The sequence below is a fragment of the Anthonomus grandis genome, chromosome 8 (assembly GCF_022605725.1).
Source record: "Anthonomus grandis grandis chromosome 8, icAntGran1.3, whole genome shotgun sequence".
In the NCBI taxonomy this organism is placed as follows: Eukaryota; Metazoa; Arthropoda; class Insecta; order Coleoptera; family Curculionidae; genus Anthonomus; species Anthonomus grandis.
The window spans coordinates 2,843,227-2,867,236 of record NC_065553.1 but is presented as its reverse complement, the minus strand read 5'-3'; the positions used below and the strand labels follow the sequence as shown (position 1 = coordinate 2,867,236).

Here is a 24,010-nt window from a genome sequence, read left to right as displayed (position 1 = left end):
CATCATTTTCAAACCGTTTTTGAATTCTATTAAAAAGAAAATTAGACACCATCAATATCTCTTAAGAGAAAAATAAGGGGATTTATTTTTCGAACTAAATGAGACACTTCTGCTGCCTAAATTAAAGTAATAAATACAGCAGGGGCACATCCATTTGTTGTTATAATAAATCGTTTCGATTTTCTCCCCTTTATCTTGTCTTTACTGGCATTAGAATTCCTAAAATGGAAGTGAAGAAAGATACGTATGAGACCCATTTTAGCAGAACGAAAAGATTGATTTAGGAAAATTATATATTTGCCTTTTATATACATTTATATATCATACTCGAATAGCAAGCACTGTTATCTTATGATTTTATTAGAATTATCAATATTTTTTTTAAATTAATAGTAAATTAAGTAAAATAAATTATTTCAGCTAATCTTCAGCTTAAAAGTTTTAATTTAAATGTAAAAATTGTGATAACTGGAAGAATTGCATGATAGGCCTTTGGTCACTCACAAGTGTTTTCAGTACAAATTTTCAATAGCACAAAATGTTATTATTATTATTTGTTACTATTTATCAACCTTTTTTCATTTAAGAATTGCACTGAAAAAGGCCTTATGCGTGACCAGAGGCCTCGCATCACTAAAAAAATTCTAATTTATTCATTTAACTTTTTTTTTTAATTATTTATTCGAAATTTTTATTTTTTGATCACGTCGATTAAAAATATCATTTGCGCATTTTTTTAAATAAAAATTTCTATACAAAGTGCCTCAAGTGGAAACTATGGCGTCATTTGCTAACATAATAATATGGAGCTATGTTTCATTATTTTAATACGTCAAATGTAACAAACCAATACCTTTAGGCGTAATATATGTTACAAATGAATAAAAATACATCTTTCTCAAAAGGACAGTTTCCTAAAACTTGGAAAGAATCGACTGTGCTTCCTGTACCAAATGTGCCAGATGTGCTTCCTGTACCTGTGCAAAACTGATCGAAAATACGCGTGCGAGCGCCAGTCTTCAGACACGCCTCCTGGGTGATGGATTTCCATCACCCGCCTAGTACGGTGGCAAGGGGTTTAATTTGCTGCAAGCCTCCGCGCCGCGTGCTTCTAATTTTCTTTGCGTAGTACTCGTGTTTATGATTAATAATTAAATTGAAATAATATTTGTATTTTTTTTAAATATTTTTTTAGTATTATTTTTATTGAAATGGGGGGGTATAAGTGTGTATATCTTGACCATTATACCATTGAAGTATTGGAAAAATTCGATAAATTATTTGATTTATTAAATTCAGTTAATGTTACTTATCCCAACCAGTACAAAATTGCATTTAAAGGATTAGATTTTCAAATATCATATTTAAATGATATGTGGATATTTTTAGAAAACTTGAAAATTTTTAACAAAAAAAAAACAAGATGTAACTTTAAAATTTTAATTTCGTACTTGTTATATGATAACAATAAAGGCTGTACTAGCACTTTGGCAGCAACTTTCTAGTTTGGGCTTTAGCTATATTAAATTGAGAAGAATCAACCAGGATTGTTTAGAAATTTTTTTTGCAGTACTAGACAACAACAAGGCAATTCCATAAATCCAACTCCAATAGAATTTAAAAGCGCTTTCAGAAAACTTTTTTACATTCAAATCACATGAATTGTGCTGACGACTTAGGAATTCTCTTAGAGCATTTGAACAATACTAAACGTGCGACTTTGCAAAAAAAAATATTCCAGAGCAAAAAATTAAAGCAATTACCCTGCAAGATTATGATTACAAAAAGGAAAACTTGCCAACGCAAAATGCATTTATTTACGTCTGTGGGTACTTAATTAATAAAACTCTAAAAATTCATAAATGTGATATTTGTTTAAAATTTACCAGTGATGCTAATGTTTTAGACAACAACTTATTTACTAGACTTAAACAGTACCATAATGACCGTGACAGTGTTATCGAAAACATTGAAAGTGGTCTGAAGTCGCCAAATAAACAATTTATATGCCTAATATATAAATTGGAAAATGTTTTTGTTAAATTATTTTAAACAAATTGCAATAAAAAAGGAATTTCACAAAAATATTTCGAGATAATGAAAAGCATTAATTTTACTCACCTATGTGATAACTTTCCTTTCCAGTATTTAATAAAATTATTTATACGACTTAAAATATTTTATACTTTAAAATTCGCCAACAGAGATTTATCATCTGCCAAAAAATCAGATAAAACTAAAAGAAAATTAAAAATTTTGTTTCATCGTTAATGTTTTACTAAATAAGATCCTTAAATCTGTTAAATGAAATAAAAATGTACTCAAGAACCCTTACATTCTGTTTTATTTAAGCCTTTTTCTATTTTAACACTATAAATGCATTATAATATCCCAGCGAAATTATAGTGCAGAACATCTATCCCTACAAAAAAAAAACTTAAAAATGCATTGGTGCGGCCAGTCCAAACCATCCTTTTCAAGGGCATCGAATATCGGGAGCTTATATCCGCGATCTTTCGCATCTGGTATTCTGTAAATCTGTGCCAAAAGTGCAAAACACTTGTCTATATAATGAATTTAGGCCTATTAATTCTGTGGGAGTATATGAAAAAGCATTAAAACTGGCTGGGAAGAAGCAAGTATAAAAACACTGTGATGTAAATCTTATATGAATCTGTCGTAATTAATATATGTGACACTTTTCTAAAAGACCTGGATGGAGGGAATTTTGTTTTGGCTGTGTTTCTTGATTTTAAAAGGGCTTTTGAGACAGTGGATAGATTAAAACGTTTTAATTTTGGGCAAAACGTATTAGAGTGGTTTAAATTTAAGCAACACATATCAAAAAATTAAATTTCAAAACAGTGTCTCAGATCCACTACAGGTTCAATATGGAGTGCCTTAGAGAACTGTCCTTGGTCCGTTATAATTTTTACTTTATATTAAAGATATCGTAAATGTTGTAAATGCTTGCAGTGTGGAATTACTCACTGATGACACAATGGTATATTTGGCTGAGAAGGATATCAATGTAATGCACACAATTATGAATAATGACTTGGGGAATATATTTAAATGGCTTTGTAGCAATAATTTATGTATAAATGCATCAAAATCTAAATTTTGTTTGGAATTGGAAGGAAAAGTAAACTATCAAGTATTAACACAGAGAATATCCCTGTTTACGTAAACAATATTGCAATCGAATACGAACAACAAATTAAACATTTAGGGGTTATATTCGACGGGTATTTAAATTTTCACGTACATGCCGATTACGTAACATGAAAGTATTTAAAAAAAGGTTTTATTTTAAGGGTAGAATAAAATTTGTCACTGACTACCAGATTATTGTTATATAATAGCATAGCAGCACCTCACCTTAAGTTTTCCGCATCACTTCTTTATGTTACATGCAGATTTTGCCCTAAGCATGTAACATGGGATTTCATATAAATTCGTGCAAAAGTTTATGGGTTTTGGTATCGGCTTAAAAGGGTTGTGTGATTTACAGTTTTATAAATGGAATTTGGGGTTTGATAGTAATGCAATTTATTTTTTTTAAGGCTTTTGGGGTTTGATTATTTTTAGGAATGTATCTACCTACCCTATCCTGTCAGCACACCTCTGTGGAGTTAGTCGTATTATGTTTCCTTAGTCCCTATTGATGTACCTGGTGTTGGGAACTTTCTGACCTTTGGTTTGTTTGTCAAGAGTTTCTATGAGGCCGGTATATGTGTATTTTTTAATTTTAATTTTCTTGAGATGTTAACTTTAGTTTTCGTCAAAGAACAATATCGTTTTTCAGTTCCTATTTATATGCCAAATGTAGAGATAAAATATGAGCTTAAAATAGCGTTTAATAAAAAAGTTATTAATATTAAAAGTTTTGCGTCTCAGTGTTCCTACCTCTCCCCTATGTCTGTTTAAAGCAAAAAATAAAGTGTTCCCATCATATATTTACAATAAAATCAAAATTTTTAGCGATGTACATAATTATGACACATGTCATTCCTCTAATTTTATTATTAGATTGGTGTAATTCTAGTCAAATGCTCAATTCTGTACCTTATAAAGGTTTATCCGATTTTAATATGTAACCTGAGGTTATGTAATGTACAACTCTGAATGCTTTTAAAAAATTAGTGAGAAAACACTTGGAAAACACGTTGTTCTAGTGTCATTTGATCTCTTTTTATTTTTTATTGAAATTTGTAATATTCTGAAGAAAATTGTTTGTAATATTTAATTTATGACTTAAAGTAACATTTTTATTTTTTGTTTTCTGTTTTATATAAAATCTTGTTGTTACTAAATTCTATTTGTTATTCGACTTGCACCACATCTGGGTTGTGACTCTTTAACGGGATATTTCTGGAAAAACCGGAAGAAATAAAAACTGTGTCGTAACATGCACGAAATATCTACACGAATAGACCACGAGATGCAACCTCAGCAGTATCATCGATTGGCGATAGTTCGCGCAAATAAGGTGGAATACAACGTTTAGCAATTTAAGTGTGTTATGTATATTTTTAGTAATTCATGTTCTGGTTATGTATGTAGCACATGTTGCTAAATAAATACGTATTATTATTATTGTATCGTGGAATTTTAAAATGATATCCAGGGCTTTTTATTTAAAAAATTTAATGGTGACCCTATAGTTTCTAGTTGAGCTACTCTGTACAGATAATTTTAAATGCCCAAAACGTGCAAGTGACTATGCAAATTGACGTATTCGAAAAATAAATGACGAAAAGAAACATGAATTTTAAATTAATTTGTTCCTTTCATTATTTTAGAAAATTCTTTTATATTTATCAAGGGAAACAATATAAAGAAATACTTCTAAAATTTTTATTATTATTATTTAAATAAATGTTGAAAATAATTTCCATTATTTTTAAGATATTTATAGAGCCTACTTTCAAATTCTGCTTATACAATTACAAATGTTTCTCTGGATATAGCACGGCATTTCTGAACTATCTTGTTTTTGTTCCCTCTTTGTTTTGTAGAAACTGATTTCAACGTTCTTTTTTTATTTAGTTTTTCGTTCCTAATATATGGCCATTTCAAATTGTCACGCTGTATATAAATATTTTTTGCCAAAACGAACATCCTCTGTCAGTAGCCGTAACTGCGGAGAGCATCGAACGCGCAATTTTAAACGACGAAAATGGAGTTCTAAACTGGTTCTGGTTAAAATTTAGAGCCCTTTCAAATGATAAATTTGCTCGCTGCTCAAATAAAAACTCCCAAGAAAACGTGTTTTACTAGAGGCATATGCCTGTGTTCCTTTTCAAGTGGAAAAGTTATGACGTGGCACATAAATTTTGATATTCAAAAGCACTGGTGCTGTATTTTATTTTCCTTTTTTTTATTCTTTTATTTTGACTTTTCCGCTTAATCACGAGGAAAAATTATTTTTTCGATGTCAGACGGGCAGACAAATTAGAATTTAAAATGTTCATTCGTAAATCATACGACATGGATCAACAATCACTTAACTTTTATTTGTTTATTAACTCGTTAGGAAATAAACACATATAATCCAAAAATAGTATCCTGATATTACCGTAATATTTTAAACTTACTATAAATTAACCAATTAGCATAAGCAATCTTTATAGTATCACAAAACAATAACCTATGACTTATCTTATTCTAGGAAGTTTTTATCTATTTCTAAATTGTAACAAATTCGTCGCAAAAAAATCATTACAAGACAGATTAACAGCTTTTAACATTTTTACCAAAAGAGAGTTCTGATAATAATTCATTCTACAGTATAGAGAGATTATGATTTCTAAGTCTACGTGCAGGTATGTACATTAAACATAATTTAAAAAAGACATTTGGAGAGTTAGACAAGTTGTTAATAATCCTAAATAATGCTAAAAAATGTCAGACATAGTACGTCTTGTTTTAAGTTCTGGAATGTTAAAGTGAGATCGCACTAATGTGTAATGTGTGGTCCACAATTCGGAAACAAGTTTTATAATATGAAAACCTTTAAAATGTTAATGATCGATTATGTCATTAATTAATGTCCAGTCATTAACTGGCTTGTCAATGTGTAGAGATCTAGAATAGAATCTATGTGTAGAATCTTTTATATGAGAAATGAAATGAATTTGAAAAATCATTTTTTAATTTGTAGTTATAATTATAGTACCCCGAGAAAAAGATAATACAGAACATTTATCAAAGTTTACATGTGATTGGTCAAAATAGAATTTGGTTGTAGTAAAATTTTAAGATCGATAGCGTAGCAAAGGTAAAGGCAAAATTTGAATTGTAACTCTATATAATTGATGTAAATAATAACCAAAAGCAGATCTAGTTGGGAACTCTGTGGTATTTTCGGAGATGGGGACTCTCAGAACAAAAACCCAAAAGTGCAACAAACATTGATCAATAAACCATCTAAGGAGGTTACGTAAAAATTAATTTAAAAACTTCACACAATAATTTTGTCCAACTTCTGGAAAACATAAAAAATAATGTTAAGAGCCAATGGAAAAATTTATTCAAGAAAGTGTCTTTATTTCTTCATTCAACAAAAAATTTCTATAAAAACATCTATAAAAAAAACAAAATATTTGTAATACCTGGAAAATACAAAAAAAAGTCATACATAAAAAAAGTGGCTTCAAAATCTTAAACAAAAATTTAAAAAAATGGTTTTTGGAAGTAACAAAACTCCTACTAAAAGACTGCAAAACGAAAAAAAAATTCCAATTTATAGAAAACATAAAAAGTTACGTCAAAAACCAGGAAGAATTGGAAAAATTAGAGCATTAAGAAATTGCTTTTAAGAGCCTGGAAAAATAGACGTTTTTTTTTAAGTTCTGCAAGACGTAAAAATCTCGTCAAAAGCCGGGAAACAAAAAAATTTTAAAATTTCTAGAATAATCAAAAAAACATCCTTTTAAGAGCACGTAAAAATGTTTTGTTTTTTAAGATCTGACGTAGAATTTATACACCAAAAAATGACGTTAAAAGTCTGGAAGGTGTAAAAATTTCATCAAAAACTTAGAAAACGAAAAAAATAATTCCGTGTCTGGGAAACATAATAAATTAAATAAAAATTCTCTCAAGAGCCTGGCCGATTAGATTTTTTTTTCTGATTTCTGGAAGACGTAAAATATTGTATTAAATACTTTCCCTTCTATTATGTCCAAAATATTGTCACACGCCAAAATAAAATTTAAAGAAAAATAGCCTTCTTCTGAAAATTCAAATTATAAGAAAAAACTTGCAGACCAGTTCGGACATTCCGCTACTATGACGCTCCATCATATATGTCCATCCTTGTTTCGCACATAACGAAAAGGAACGGCGTGATAGCATATGGAGAGTTGACGCGTGCCAACTGTTCCCGAATCGAGGCCATCGATAATTTATGACACTGTTTTAGGGAATAATTAAAAAGTTGCTTAAAACTTGAAAGAAGAGAGAAGTAATTCTTAAAAAAAAATGTAAAAGGCTTTGTACTTATTATACACCGGGTGACAATTTAAAAACGAACAACATTTAATATTACTTCTACCAATGATGGAGAGCTGTATGAAAATTAGGCGAAACACGTTGAATTACATATCAATTTTTGAGGCATTTCTTGTCGTATTACTTTCAACCCCCTGACCTACACCTAAAATTTTAAATGGCAACCCTATTTGTTTTACCATTTTTGTATTTCTTAGAAAAATTTTTAATAAGCAATTTTTTTTTCAAAATCCTGAACTGTTAAATGAGTAAAATGTATTTTATGTACAATTATATAATGCAACTCCTTGAAAAAATATGATAATGATAATTAAATACTGGAAACCTTATCTTTACTACTTTATGGATTGTTCAAAATGAGTTCCATTTTTCTCCAAGCACAAGTACAGCCGGTATTCAAATTGTTCTTGGACGTTTTGAACAGTTTGAAATGAAATAATTCTATACAATTCTTTGTTATAATTGTTTAATTTCAAATATGACGGATTTCAAGTCACATTGTAAGAAAAAATCCAGTGGTGTCAGATCTGGTGACCTAGGTGGCCATTCTATGGGTCCCTTCCTACCTATCCATTGCTCTGGGAAATGATTATCCAACCACTCTCTTAATGGGCGTTTATAATGTGGAGGCGCCCAGTCCCGTTGGAAGTGCAGCAAATAATCATCTAGAGCAAGATTTCTATTGGCGTCCCTTTGATTTTCTACCTCATCAACTATTAGAGGTTCTGTAATTTTGTCTAACATTTCTGCATAAATTTCACCATGTACAGTTCCATTGATGAAGAGGGGACTTAAGAGATGCTATTGCTTAATATACCCGCCCAAACATTTAATTTTTGAGGCTATTACATATATGTCTTTCTTTAATAAGATGAGTTTTGAATTAAAGATGCATATATATATATATATATATATATATATATATATATATATATATATATATATATATATATAATAACTGTGTTATTAGATTAGATATTAATGACGAAACCAGCTGTTATTCATGGGTATTATTTTGGAAAACAATGATTTTTTTAAAATTTCTTACTAGTAAGTTATGTGGGGTGGGTGGGGGGATAAGGGTAAGTTTAATAAAAAACGGTTTTTTTGCAGAATATAATTGTCTGATAAAAAATATTTTAAGAACATTATAAGTGTTAAATCTATAGTTTTTGTTTTTATACTTTTCTCACATAACCTTAAAATTATAGTAATTGCGATAAAAACGTCGTCAAAAAATGAAGTCATTAAGTTTGGAAAAAATTTAAGTTTTTTTTGGTTATAGACAGCTTTTCATGATCTAGATTCAAAAATACAATTTTTAAATTAAAACTATTGGTATATTTATCAGCCGTATATGGTCAAGGTATATAAAAAATATATACCTTGAATATACGTAGATCCAATACGATTCTGTTTTCACAAAGAATAAAATTTCGGCATTTGAAAAAATTGACGGGAGTTTTACATAGCTAGTCTTTACACTCGATTACTACACCTGAAATATGTGATAAAATGACATTAATTTCACATATATGCCACCATCGATACACTTTTCATACACATATATATACATATATACATACACATATGTTATAATGTAATAGGGGAATATAATACACAAACAAATCTAAAAAAAATAGGAAATGCATTATTGTGTATGAAAAAATAATTATACCAAATAAGATATACAAATAAAAAAAAATTAAGAATACAAATTTGCTTAAAACTAAACAATGATTTAATAATTATGATTTATGAATATTAAACAATGATTTATTTTAGAAAAATGCAGTGGTGTAGTCAGTTTTTTTATTAGATAATATTACTGATAAATCCCTTATAAACGTCATTGGTAAAAATTAATTTTTTTCTTTGTACGTTGAAAAATGCCCTCTGATGCATAAAACACATCTGCAAATTTAAAGAGAATATCTACATTGGTAGTGAAGTTATTTAAAAAAAATCTTATTTTATTAAACGCTTTTTATAAACGTCTTTAAATAGTACACAATATGCCATACTAAAAAACGTTTAACTTTTATAAAATAATAATTGTAAATAAACCTTCTTGCTAAACATGAATAAAACATAAACATAAAATTAAATTCCTCAACATCTATCACGCGGACATTTTATTCGATATTTAACCAAAAATGTACATAAGGTGTAAATCGAAAATAAACGTTTACTCAACTATCGTGTGTTGCTTGGGAGATTTAAACATAATTTTGATCAAAAGCAGATATAATTAACATCTTGATTGTCGGGAAGATGCAGCATAAGTAAATTTGAAAATGTCCAAGATTTAGGACTCAAACATTTTTTGGACCACTATTAAAATCATCTAGTGGTAATATTTATCTTTTACTGTAATAAAGACACCACCACCGTCATCCCTCCTTAAACAAGTAATGATCTATAGTCATCGAAAGGTAGAGTACCATTGAATGTCAATAAGCTCATGGTCTAATATAGTATCATTTAATCATGATTCTGTGATAAAACAGATATCATAAGAATTATGAACAAGGGACAGTTAAAGGTTTTTCAATTTAATACGGGAATCTTAAATATTTTGTACATTGACTAACATCGAGGTGGCCATTTTTACTTAGGAAGGTCATTTTACTTAACTATCTTTTCGTAAGTTGAACTGATCATAGGGATTTAAGGGAGTTTTCATGTAAAATTTTAATGGCCTCGGAGAAGGACGATTTTTTATATAAAATGAGCCATTGTATGTATAGGCAACTTGCTGTAGGTTTTCAACAAGTCTGTAAATGCTGCCAGATCCTTTTTTTGGTCCCCAAAGCCCTGGGAGATAAGCCCTGGCAATTTTTTATATATCAGATATCTCTTTATTCATTATATTGGTTGTGCTAAGCAGAGTTTTACTAATGGATTTAGGTACTGCATCCACCTTCGATATCCTTATCCAGGCTGTCATACTTTTGCTGCAGATTGTTGGAATCTTTTCTTATACTGCTCATTTCTTTTATATTCATACATAGAAGATCTTTACTATACGAGTGTCTTTCATCAGTGCTCGTATACTGTTAAAGGTTAGTTTTAAGGACTCCGTACAAACCGTATTTTTGCAAAGATCGCATAGTCTTCCAAAAAGGTCTTTGATCTTTTTGTTGTTGGTGACGTTAACATAAATGCAATATTTCCTGCACTTAAAATACGATCTCATATTTGGTGGTTCCAAAAGAAAAAAAATGCTATTCTAATTGTTTTACCGCCTCTACAATCAGAAATTATGCAATTTTTTTTATTCAAAATATCTTTTAAAAAGTACTTCGAACAACAAAACAAGTGTTGTGGTACATACAGAGCCTAAAGTTCCGCATAAATTCGATAGAAATTAGAGACATGATTTTTTGAGAAAACGCTCGGACCCGTCGATTTTTATTTTAAGTTGCGCATTATTTCACATACATTTTTGTATACAGGGTGGAACAAAAAAAAAGATATGACGTCATCGGTCATTTTTTTAAATGGAATGCTATATTTTTTATTGCATTTATGAAATATAGGCGAAATTCCAAGCAAGTTTCGCATAACACACCTTATCTCAAAACTCAACTGTTTCCGAAATATTTACATTTAGTCAACAAGAAAATAAATAAGTACGTCTATTTACAAACAAAGGTAAAATGGGGGATAAAAATAATGTTATAAACATTGCCAATTGTTTCTATTTCCATGGTTGCACTTGTAAAGAATCTCCATTTTCGAATGTCACTGTCAGTTCAAAAATTAATAGTTGTTATCAGAATAAATTATGGCTAATTTAACGAAAACCCAACGAATTTAAATTTTGATGATGCTAGGGTACGGGGATCGAGTGCGCACGCAAAAAGAAGTAAGTGAATTGTTTAATACCAAATACCCAAACCATCCTATTTCTCAGTCAACAGTTAGAGTAGAGTACTAATTCATAACTTCAGGTCATGTTAGGGATTTGCCAAGATCAGGTCGGCCAAAAATTTCTGAAGAAACAAAATTAAACGGTCTGCTCTCCGTCGAAGAAAATCCAAACAATGCAACTTCACAAATTTCAGTTGATAATAATATAGCCGAAACGTCAGTAAGACGCATCTTAAAATCAAATGAATACTACCCTTATAAAATTAGACTAATACACGAATTAAATGAGGACGATCCTGATCGAAGAAGCCAATTTTGCGAGCAAATGATGAACATTTGCAATAATAACCGTCAGTTTGTGTTACGAGTTTTGCCTTTGGATGAAGCAACTTTTTGATTAAACGGTGTCGTAAACCGACAAAATTGTCGTAACTAGTCAGTGTCAAATCTACACTAGGCAACTGAGGCTCATACACAATACCGTAAATTTATTAATGTTTGGGCTGGTATCGTGGAAAATAAAGTAATAGAGCCATACTTTTCCGAAGAAAACTTAACAGGACAACGCTATTTGAATTATCTTCAAGAAGTCAATCATAATCAATTTATAAATATTTTTTATTCATAATTGTTAAACTGTACTTGGGGGTGATTTATTATTTTCTTGATATATTTTTGTATATCGTATGATTGGTAGATACTTCTGGAACCATCTTTATTATGTAATGATGTTGTTTGTTGCGTTAATATTTAGTTTAAAGGAGTTCTTTGTTTAAGTACAGTTATTTTATTTAAATTTTTATGGCGTGAAAATGAAAGTAGCGCATATTAATTTGCGCTCAATAAACATAGCTTTCAATGACTTTCAGACTTTGATTGTAAAATCAAATAATTTTGATGTTATTTTAGTCACAGAAACTTGGCTTTCTAATGGACAGGATGTATCTGTTTTCAAAATGCCGGGCTATAATTTTCATATAAAAAACAGAGATGGTAGAGGAGGCGGTGTGGGTGCGTATGTTAAATATCACTTAGATGTAGACTTAATTATATTTGATTTCCCAATAACTAAAGAACTTGAATATATCTTTTTAAAAATAAAGCTAAAATCTTCTTCTATTGCCATTGGTAATTTTTATCGCCCCCCAAATATAAACATAGGTCCTCTTTTGAAAGATTTTGATAACATTTTATCTGAAGTTGTTCCATATTTTGATGTGGTATTATGTTTAGGAGACTTTAATATTAATTTTTTTGATTTTAATAATGTTGTCCTTAACTGTTTTGAGTCATATAATTACTAATTCTTTTTACTAATTTTTTAAACAGACTTTTTGATATTCATGCTCCCTTTAAAGAATCTAGAGTGACAAAACCTCATGCTCCGTGGCTAACAGAAAATTTGAAGACTGTCATGAAGGAGCGAGATAAAGCCCCACAAAAATTTAAGCGTACTAAAGAACCTCAATATTGGGACCGGTACAAAGAACTACGTAATTTTGCAGTTTCTGTAAAAAAGGCCTATCTCGATTTTATTTCTAGACAAAAAAACATAAAAAAAACATGGTCAGCACTAAGATCGTTAAATGTCCTAAGCTCAAGTGATAGCAAGTTATCACCTAATTTAACAGATCCAAACTTAATAAACCAGCATTTTTCTCAATTTTTTAACAACAGGTCTAACGACTGTGATGAAACTATAGAATTTTATGAAAACAACAAATTCAGCGCATCGAAAAAATTTAAGCTTTCCATGTGTTCTATAGAAGAGGTTCATAAAATTATTCAAAACATGAAAACTACTGCTTGTGGAACAGATAAAATCACATCATCTATGTTAAAATATTGCAGTCCATTTATTGATTCTTAAATAACTAATATTATTAACAGTTGCATAGAACAAAATTATTTTCCTCAAAGTTGGAAAACTGCAATAGGAATACCTTTACCAAAATCAAAAAAACCAGAGACCTTCAATGACTTACGCATTATAGCAATTTTACCTGCCATTTCGAAAATAATGGAGAAAATTTTATACAGCCAGATGTACTCATATTTAAATGATAATGGTATGATCTTAGAATTGCAAAACGGGTTTCGTAAGGGGTATGCCACATCCTCCGCCTTGGCTGTGGTAACTGATGATATAATTGAGGCACTGGATCATGGACTTGAAAGTATTCTTATACTATTAGATTACTCCAAGGCATTTGACACTATAAATCATCGACTCTTGTTGGCAAAGCTAAGATATTACGGTTTCGACATCGACTCACTGTCACTCATCGCATCATACTTCTCTAACAGGTCACAAAAAGTGTTTGTTAATGGTGTGTACTCGGAGTCTAGTGCCATACTATCAGGAGTACCTCAGGGCTCTATCCTTGGCCCCCTTTTCTTTATTATTTACACTTCTGAACTTATAAGCTCTCTTCATGTCGGAAAGATACAAGCTTTTGCTGACGATACCCAGTTGTACTATCACTTCTCTTCAAAAGACTTTGTTACTTGTAACGAAACTATCAATCATGAACTAAACAACCTAAAAGATCTCTCTAAAAAACATGGCCTTCAACTAAATCCATCAAAATCAAAACTTATGCTGTTTGGCAAAAGAAATCAAAACGAATATTAAAAAATAATATTAAAATCAAAATAGATGACCAAATATTACCATTTTGTAATTCTGCTCGTAATCTAGGTGTTATACTTGATTGTCAGCTTAATTTCTCCGATCATATTAAGTTACTTCTACAAAGGTCATTTACATCGCTTAAACAACTATATTCCAATAGAAACCTTTTAGGTACCAAGTTAATGGCAATGTTATGTGAAATTCTTGTACTTTCCCACTTTAACTATGCTGATTTTATTTATGGCCCTTGTCTTCATCAAGCGGAACAATATCGTATTCAAAAGGTGCAGAATACATGTATTCGTCTAATTTTTAATTTAAGAAAGTCAGATCACGTATCACATAAAATTAATGAGTTGAACTGGTTAAATATGTCAAATCGTAGAACTCAACATTTGGGTCTTTTTATGCATGGTTTAATTACTAATTCAAAATTCATATCTAAATCTCTAAAAAATTAATTTAAAACCAATTTGAGCGTCCATGATATAAATACCAGAAATAAATTTAAATATAATATTCCTCGACATAATACAAGAACATACAAGAAGTCTTTTACTTATAATGCGATTAATACACGTAATTCCTTGCCAAACAATGATTTACTACTTTATAATTTTACTAAGTTTAAGTCAGGATTTAGGTTATATTTGTTTAGAGAACAGTTGAGCTCCTATTTTTTAACTCACTAGTATGGTGTGCTCCAGAGGTAACATAATGGTTGTTTACGATTGCATACAAAGGTATTTGTTTGTGTACAGTCTTGTTTTGGTGCAGGTTGTGAGTTTTATATCTCCTCCGTGTTGGGTATAAGTATTTTTTTGGTGTGAACAATTGTTTCTTTATAATATTTCATCTTTCTATTATTTTTCTTATTATTATTATGTATGATAACCGAAATTTATTTATTATTTATTAGGGTTAAGTTTGAGTAGCCTTAGGCTAGACTTCGCCTTTTTTTTCCATTTGTAATATTTGTCAATCTATTGTTTTTTTTTTTTTTTTGAATAAAAGACGATTATTATTATTATTATTATTATTATTATTATTAAGATCTTATCCCTGCTTTGGCTGCTGTCCCGATAGATAATTTGTGGTTTTGGCAAGACGACGCACCGCCTCATTTCTTTCGAGATATCCGTAAATACTTGTATACAGTGTTCCCAGGAAGATGGATAGGACGAACAGGGCCACTCTATTGCCCGGCCAGGTCACCAGACCTAAATCCTTGCGACTATTTTTTATGAGGGTACCTGAAAAGTAAAGTTTATATTGAGAAGCCAAACAACGTAGAAGATTTGAAAAATAGAATTAGATATGAAATTAGACGTATATCACCCGAAATAATTGATAGTGTTTTACATGAGTTTGTAAATCGTTTTGCTTTCTGCCAAGAAGTAAATGGGGATCAGTTTGAACAGTTGATACATTAATAAGAGTTTTCACAGTTTATAACATTTTATCGTCATAAGTGTTGTTATACGAAACTTGCTTGGAATTTCGCCTATAATTCAGAAATGCAATAAAAATTACAGCATTCCATTTAAAAAAATGACCGATGACGTCATATCTTTTTTTTTCCACCCTGTATACAAAATTTTTGGTAAAATAATGCGCAACTTAAAATAAAAATCGACGAGTCCGACCGTTTTCTCAAAAAATCATGTCTCTAATTTTTATCGAATTTATGCGGAACTTTAGGCGGTCACTGTATAACCTTACTATTTTTATGTATGTAAAGCTTAACAAATAAAATTTGTAAAAGTGAATGTTTAAAAAAATACGTTGCCCTATCCTTTTAAACGCACAGTATAAAATTCACACCCGTGGTATTAATACAATCCACAGTGCATAGAAACTAACATTCAATTTTAGCATGACGGGCTTTCAATTATGGGGACGATTGCATAGACGTGCGACTCAATTACTATTCAGCTTAAATCCCAGCTATAAATCTTCAGCAATGATGGATGAATTTAGATAGGGATGCTCGGGAGTACAGTGCGAATTGGCTCGCTTATAACATATGTTTCTCTGCAAAGGTTTCACTCAAAATACGTTACACCAGATGTAATTTAGATTTAAGCCCGTATTGTGTCTTAATAAATTTAACGAGAGTTGCCTCAAGACAATCATAAATTATTTAAACTTATTAAATGGTTACTAAGTTATCAGCTTAAATAAGTCTTAATTTCTAAGCAGTTTTAAAATAGAAATAAAGAAATTCCTTTAAATTATTCTAAGATGATAACAAAACACGATTTGTGCCTGTTCATAATAAGCCGTTTTGAATATTATTACTGCCTCCGAAATTTCCATCTGTTCCTGAACTTTAAGGGTCGCTCTATCAACATTTCCGAGCTTGATTTAGTACGCGGCCACTTAAGTGTCTAATTAAGATAAACGTTAAAAATACATATTTAAATAATAATTATGTTCTGCAATAATATTGTTTGTTAATTATGAACGTAAACCGACCGCCGCATCGGTCGTATACCCATTAGACTTATTAAACGATAGAAGGAAAAAAGGGCGATAATAGAGCGTATTTTAATTAAAACCGTAGCAAGTAGTAAGCGTATAAAATCGATAGGCAATTACAAGACAGGAACGACTGCACCCTCGTCACGAGCAATTACTGAAAACAATGCTGTTCTTGAGGAAAAACAAGGTTATAGTTTGCTACTTCGGCTGACATCTGCGCTTGTTTATCGAATGCAACCGGAACACAAAGGGTATTAATTATATGAAAGAGCCCGACGACTGAAAACGTCCCTTAATACTATTCTATATCTAGGCTGGAAGAGCACCTCTCTAGATATTAGTTTATTTCAGTCATTTCATTTATATAGAAAAGGGAAATGTTCTTAAAATAATACTTAGCATTTATAAGTTGTGTTATAAAATGTGTCAACAACACCCTTTTGTTAGTCGCTCTCTATTTGCCATTGTTTATATCATGTCAATGTTTCGATCAAAATAAATAATTTTATTCAGGATTAGAGGCTTGCACGTGATTTTAAAAGTAAGGTTAAGTGTTACTAATATTCTTAAAACATTCAAAGACTACATTCAGGATACAATAACTTTGCTTTTGATCAACTTGTGCTTAGGGGCAAGGGAGGTGTTTTGTTTACAAACATACTTACGGATTCTCTGTTATTAAGCTTACAGATATTCCCAAAAGAGGAAATTTTCAACTATATATAATACTAATTACTTGTATTGGATTAAAAATAGATGGTAGAAATAGATATAACCTATTCTAAGAATAAAGGTAACATCTTTAAGGGCCAAATTATGGACTGGCTGGTAAAGTGTCTGAAAAAGTCATCCTGCTGGTAAGATTAAAAATTTAATTATGAACTTCTTGTTTGTCTAACTAGAGGGATAATTCTTGCCTACCAATAGAATGAGTTAACAACGGGCAAAAGAAGCATATAAAAGGTTTACCTGGAAATTTATAACCTTAAATTTTTCAAAGAGTTGGAGTGTATAATATTCTAAATTTTGTTCTTAATCTGCATGAGTATTTTGTGATTGATCTGGGTAAATCTCTCTATATTTAAAATGATAATGCCCGACTTAAGGTAACACCCTTCTCTCACCTGCTCCTCTTTGCTAGTTATGCCACTGTTATGTGACTGAGAAATGAAAAGAAAACATACATCTAAGAAATCTCATATAGGTGAACGTCAAATTTGAGCCACCATATTCTGTCACTTACTATTATCATATTCTTAAAGGCAGTCCCCTAACACTCAGTCTTATTAAATTATAAAGTATTTCCTTATAGATGGTAAGAGGTGTTATGATTGCCGCCACCAGTTTTAAATATTTCCTGTTTGGCTCCTGTTTGGTTATTCTTGGCTACTTTTTTTCTTAGATCTTTTTTTTATACTCTCATACTTCGTTCGAAGATTATTCAGGGTTCTAACCACCCCTGACACAGAATTTTTTACATTATACTCTGCTACCTTTTTTATCAGGTTGTTGGGACATTACATAAAATTGATTAAAATTCTAACAAATTCACTGCACAGTATTGTTTCTAAAAAGCTATGTGTCAGTTTTCATAATACTTTAATTCAATGTATTCAAATTTAAAATGATTTAATATAATTTAATAAAGCTTCTTTTATTTATTAAAGTCTTAGATTAGTGGTTATAAAAGTAGAAAGCAAACAGGGTTTGGGCTTATAAGAAAGGGTAATCTCCATAAAAATTATATTGATAAGATATAAGATATTGTTGGTACCTTGATCTTACATTGTGAGGTTGTACAGGTGTCTGATTTTTTTCGGTTGCCTTGGCCAATACCGATCTGAAAATTAAAATGTGAGACTTTGTTATGTGTGATGTCTACAATAGTCAGTTGAGCAAAATTTGTTGCTCTTTCTTTTAACATAATTTTATTGTAGAAAAAGTGTAGTGAATCTTTATTTCAATAAAATTTTAAACAAAGTAACTGTCAAACCCAAATATTGATTTTCTTTTCAAGACCTCTTTAAGTTTTATTGTGGCTGGTACATACTTACAGTACTACTTATTTCATGCAGGAATTGCTTATTTTCAGTAAGATTCCAAGGTTAACAGATGACTTAAACATGGTAAAATCTGGAGGGGAACCATTTCGACAGATTTGGGTTAATGGGTCATTTTTCAGCTGAGAGTTGAATACTTTAGCTGGTTTCGCTTTGAGCGGATTTACAAAGGAAATACCTTATCTAAGTCTAATTTTTTTGTGAGTTGAATTAAAGTTTTGCCGGGGGCAGTTTTAAAGAAGCAGAATAAAGAATTTTTAAGGTTTCCTGTGTTATTTTGTCATAAAAATTCCAAAGAAAGGCCACATTCCAACCTAGGTAAGTTGCACATGGCACACGGTCAACTTATTCTTATAATTTTTCTTATAACCCATTAAATATTTGCATTTATGTTAACTTTAGTTTAAAGTTTATAAAGGCATCCAACTTTTTAAACCGAAATTTTATTGAAAAATTATTTTGCTTACCTCAGAAAATCCTCAGTTCAGTTTCTCACATGTAGTTTTGTTTTTAGGCCTTTTTTTTCTCTCGTTCTTCTTCTTTTCCTATTTGCCCCCTTATAACTGGCACTTGGGCTTCCTCATCTATTAGTTCAATTCATCACTGATATTATGAAGGTCTGAGCCTCCCCGAACACACTTGAGCTTCTCCTCAAGGGTGTTCTTCTATTGGCTGAATCACTTTGTTCAACCACCACAGAAGACACTGTCCTTTCTCAGACTCATGAGGTGGGCCCCATGGCCGTCTAGTCATCAACCAGGGCGAGAACAAGGACCACAGGTATCACAGAATAATATAACCATTTTGAAGTGTAAAACAAAAGCCACACACACTATTTTCGCCATTGTTAATTGAATAATTTATTGCATATATATTTACTAGTTTTACACTTTAATTTTTGAGGCACCTTGTTGCTATAATCTTTGTTGGGAACTGAGTATATACGTATATGCGAGGTATACTATAATTTGTACCATATTTATTTATCCATAAACCGCCGGTTTTTATTACTTTATTTAACTTTTATAAATTGCTGAATTCTAGTGAACTTATAAATTTCATATGATTAATATCCATTTCTTTATTAAGCCTTTGACACATTCACTTTTGAACTTCGATAATTAGAGGTTAGGTTATTTGTCAATATACTAAAGCTGAATCGGATTACCTTTTAATACTTCCTTTTGCTGACCTAAATTAGTTGTGGTTTGAATTATCTAGAGATATTTCCTGCTTTCGGTTCAGGGCCATATTAAGGCAAGATTTTGAGGGTATCATTGCACAAGGCTAGCAAAGCAGGTGGCGCTTATAGATATATATTCGGTAAAGTTTACCCACATTACTCTCGTGGGCTAGCTGGAGGCAATTTTAAACCCCGGATACCCCCATTTTGCCATAAGCCATCCTTAATTTAACCTAATTAATTTAATAATAAACATCAATATTCATTCTATTTTTTTCTGTAACATGTGTACTATGATTCACTGGTAAATGTCTGGTGGGATACTTACAAGCAAAAATGCAAATACCTATTAATACTAGTACTAACGGAAAGAAGGATTATTGTACCGGCTACAATGATTACGTTGTTGCCACACTGTAAACCTTCTGTTACTTAACAACAGGTTAAAATTTGGTTCATAATTCCTCCTACAGCTACCGGTAGGTTTGCCGAGAAGATAAAATTTATCTGCCTGATAACACACAGGAACTTTACCAGCAGGTCCGTAATTTGGCCCTAAACAAAAAAAATAAGGTTTTTATTCCTAACGCTTCTAAAAAATTTGGCATGGCAACACCGCAGACATAAGCGAAATGTCAAAGTCAAACGGCTTTATGGTTAGACTTGGCATTATTAGGCGCAATTCACACAGAACGGGCGTATGGCGGTGGCGTGGGACTGGCATGGAGCGGACGTGGCGCGCACAATTCACATAAAAAGGGATTCAATATGATTATTGTAATTTATTTGTTACGTACATAACTGTGTAATAAAGTTACAATGCTTTCGGATGACGAAGATGATCAAGATATGTTGAACATTCAAAGGCAAAGGAGTTACGTAAAAGTGATTCTATTTCTGTTTATTCTAAAACAAAAAAAATAACGATAATGTTACCCTGATATTAATTATTGTATTGTATAAATTTACTGAAATTAAATTCATTCGTGTTCCTGTGCGGTACTGAATCTAGATTTCTATTAATCGAATCTTTAATCCAAGATTGAGAACTAACTATCCATTGGGATAGTAGAGGCTTTAGGCTATGGTTGAGGATAGTATTTGCTCAGCTAAATTCAGAATTCCAATTTTGAAACGCCCCTTCTGAACAGAATTCATGGACTTACTGGATCTCTAGTAATTGTTGCTTTTTTTCAAAGTACTGATAAGTTTGCTGGTTGAGCTCATTAATAGCGGTTGAGGCTGCTAACTTCTTTTTTTTTCTAAAATCATCTTCTTTCTGTAGTAGTGTTTTAGATGCTTTCATTGCTATCGGTTGATCATCGATAGACGTACTGGAAGATGGTACAGGTGACCAAGAGGAAGGACTGGATAGAATGTTATAAGGTGAGAGTACATCAGCATTGGAGTTGTCTTTAGACTCATTAGATTGTGACCCCGTTTAGGCTGCGTGGTGGATCGATGATGGGTCGGCAGATTCTTGATCCACGTTGTTCTTACAAGACTTCAAGAAAGGATCCAAAAAGGAGAGATGTGGGGGGCCAAATAATATTCGTTGACTCGTTTTGTTCCTTGTCCTGATTTTATTTTTAATTTGGCTTTATATTTTGAGTAGCTTCCTCGTATGATTTTCCAGCGGTCTTTACGCTCGGTTACTGAAATAAAAGTATAATTTCTAATGTAAATACCAGTTTAAACATCTTTTGTTAATAAACACGTATATACTTACCATTTTCACTGAATTTATTTGATATTTTTTCCCATGCTTGATCTTGTGCAGTTCTATTGCAGTAATCCGACCTTTTATGGTCTTATAGAACTGCATACTGTTGCACGTCTTCACAGAACTCGTATTAAATAAATAATCATCTCGCATTTTACCAAATAGACAAAAAGAAGCAATATAAACCGCTGTTTGGTATATGGCATTTACCAGTAGTGTAGGCCACTCGTGGCGTCGAAGTGACGTGGCGGTTGCGTGACTTATCACGCCTGTGCCACGCCATGTCTATCTGTATTGCCCCATAAGCGAACATGCAAATGGTACATGCGTTTACCACGCCAGTCCCACGCCACCCCCATACGCCCGTTCTGTGTGAATTGCGCCTTAAGGTTCTGTATTTTTTATTTAAAAAGAGAAAAGGTTTTCCTTTACTGTTTTTGTGAACTGTTACGAGATAAAGACTCGTGCCGTTTGTGGCCCAGCATAGAAAAAAGCCAATTTTTCCACAAGTAAATACCTATACTTTTATAACCTCATATCATGGGAGAACTGCCTTCATACACGTAGAATAGGGGATTTTTAGAAATAAGCCTTAAAATTACTGGAAACTGGAAATTTGTCAATGATTTTACTAATACGACTTATTTTATATTTTGTTGTTGTCTAGGCAGAAAAATTGCATAATACCTATGTATGTACACCTATTAATAGTTCTATCACTCATATGAAGTATAATCTACACTCTAATGAAGTACAGTAAAAAAACACATTATAGTTCATAAACGGTAATATTACTTACATTTAAAGCATACTCTAATATTAATAAATAATTATTATGTAAATATTTTACGTAATAATTATATACGACGTCTCTGGTAGTGATTCCTCCTGTCCGTTATGTCAACAATCGGATGGAGTGGCGTTGCCATGTCATTATCTTTTTCTTTAAAAAACATTATCTACATTTATTTAACGTTGAAGGAGTTGAGGAGGAACAGCAGTATTGTGTATGTGTCTGTCAAATATGACAAATATAAAATGTTTTTTGGCAATTTCTACATAAACATTTGGCATTAATGGATCAGAGATATTGCAAGCTAATAAACTGCTCACAGTTCCACGGAAACGGACGTATCCCTGTCTCAGTTCTTTAATATCCTCGGTATCATTCTAAAATTGTGTTTTTTTGGTTCAGTTATTATAATCACGAACGAATACACTCATTTTATACTAATTTTTTTCTTATTTGTTAACTGCGTCCAAGGTTTATGGCTTAGGAGAACCAAAATCTCGACTTTTTCGTACATATCCCTGTCTTAGTTCTTTAATTTTCTCTGTATGGTACTAAAATTGAGTTTTTCTAGTTCAGTTCTAGTCTAGTTGCTACTTCTAGCCTTTCAATATTCTAAGGCAATATTTTTTTTTAAAGAGCGTCCGTAATTTTTATCAAAAATATTTTTATAAATTTTAATTGTGCATAGAGCATTTTTTGTTATATCAAATTAAGTAGTTTAATCGTTCACAAAATACAATTAATAATAATAATATTGAAATGGAGTATCTGCATATTATGATAATCTCTATATGTTTCAATCAGGTTCAATATTTACATAATACTATAACGGTCAACAAGAGGTCAATCGGCAAACAATATCAATAATAGCTTCGACGATTATAATGCTCCATTATTCCCCCACTAAGAAAACAAAGATCAGTTCCATTTGCTTTTGTATATTCGTTAACAATTCGTGGTTTTGCCCAATTCGGTTAATGATGATAATGGCAAAATGCAAATTATTGTTTTGATTTTAACTAATAATAGATAGGTAAGAAAGCCGATTGGTAATTGTTGGGTTCGCCTTTTAGTTTAATTATTAAAAAGGTAATACAGACAATTAGAATTTATAAAGTAGTTATTAGTTCCCCATTGTATTTTCCTGAAATTACCTTTGCTTTGTTTCTTATAACTTATCCTGGGGCCTTAAAATTACATTAATAATTGAGGATTTACCTATCACAACCTTTCGTTAGATAAGTTTCGGCTTGGTTATTTTACTCACTTATATCATCAATATATTATTATTAATATTCAGTTTAAGTAGGGTATTTTTCTCAACTTATCTAAATAATATTATTTTTGTTTTATTATGATATTGGCGCTATTTTTTAAATAATTTGAAACTTAAAAGAAAAAAAAGGCGTTAAAAACTCTTGAAAAATTTACCTCGTGACGTCACGCATTTGGACCTATTGAACAAGAAACTAAAGGTGTGATTCTCAAATCGAATGGTTTATATCTTATATTTATCTTTTTACCATGTATTGATTTTTTTTGTGTAGGTCAGATCACTTAAGGTAATTTGCAAATTTGAAAATACAAATAATGCTAAATCAAGAAGGGCTGATGACTTATGCTGATATTATATCTAGTAAAAGAAGTCAGCCATTAGCCTTATAACTTAAATATTGTAACTGTCTGACTTTGTTAACGTTGTTTTAGAAAAATATTAATACTAAAAATTGTTGAACTATTT

The 24,010-nt window shown here is 31.0% G+C and overlaps 1 protein-coding gene across 3 annotated transcripts in view; it reads left to right on the top strand.

The window, feature by feature from the left end:
* LOC126739895 (synaptogenesis protein syg-2) overlaps window positions 1-24,010 on the top strand; it is a 478,733-nt gene that overhangs the window by 181,431 nt on the left and 273,292 nt on the right. The window contains exon 1 of one of the 3 annotated variants that reach the window (XM_050445718.1): window positions 11,254-11,386. The exons of the other annotated variants lie outside the window; for them this stretch is intronic. The gene's annotated coding sequence lies outside the window, so the exon portion shown is untranslated. Of the gene's footprint in view, window positions 1-11,253; window positions 11,387-24,010 lie in introns of those variants that run through there. 3 annotated transcript variants of the gene reach the window in all.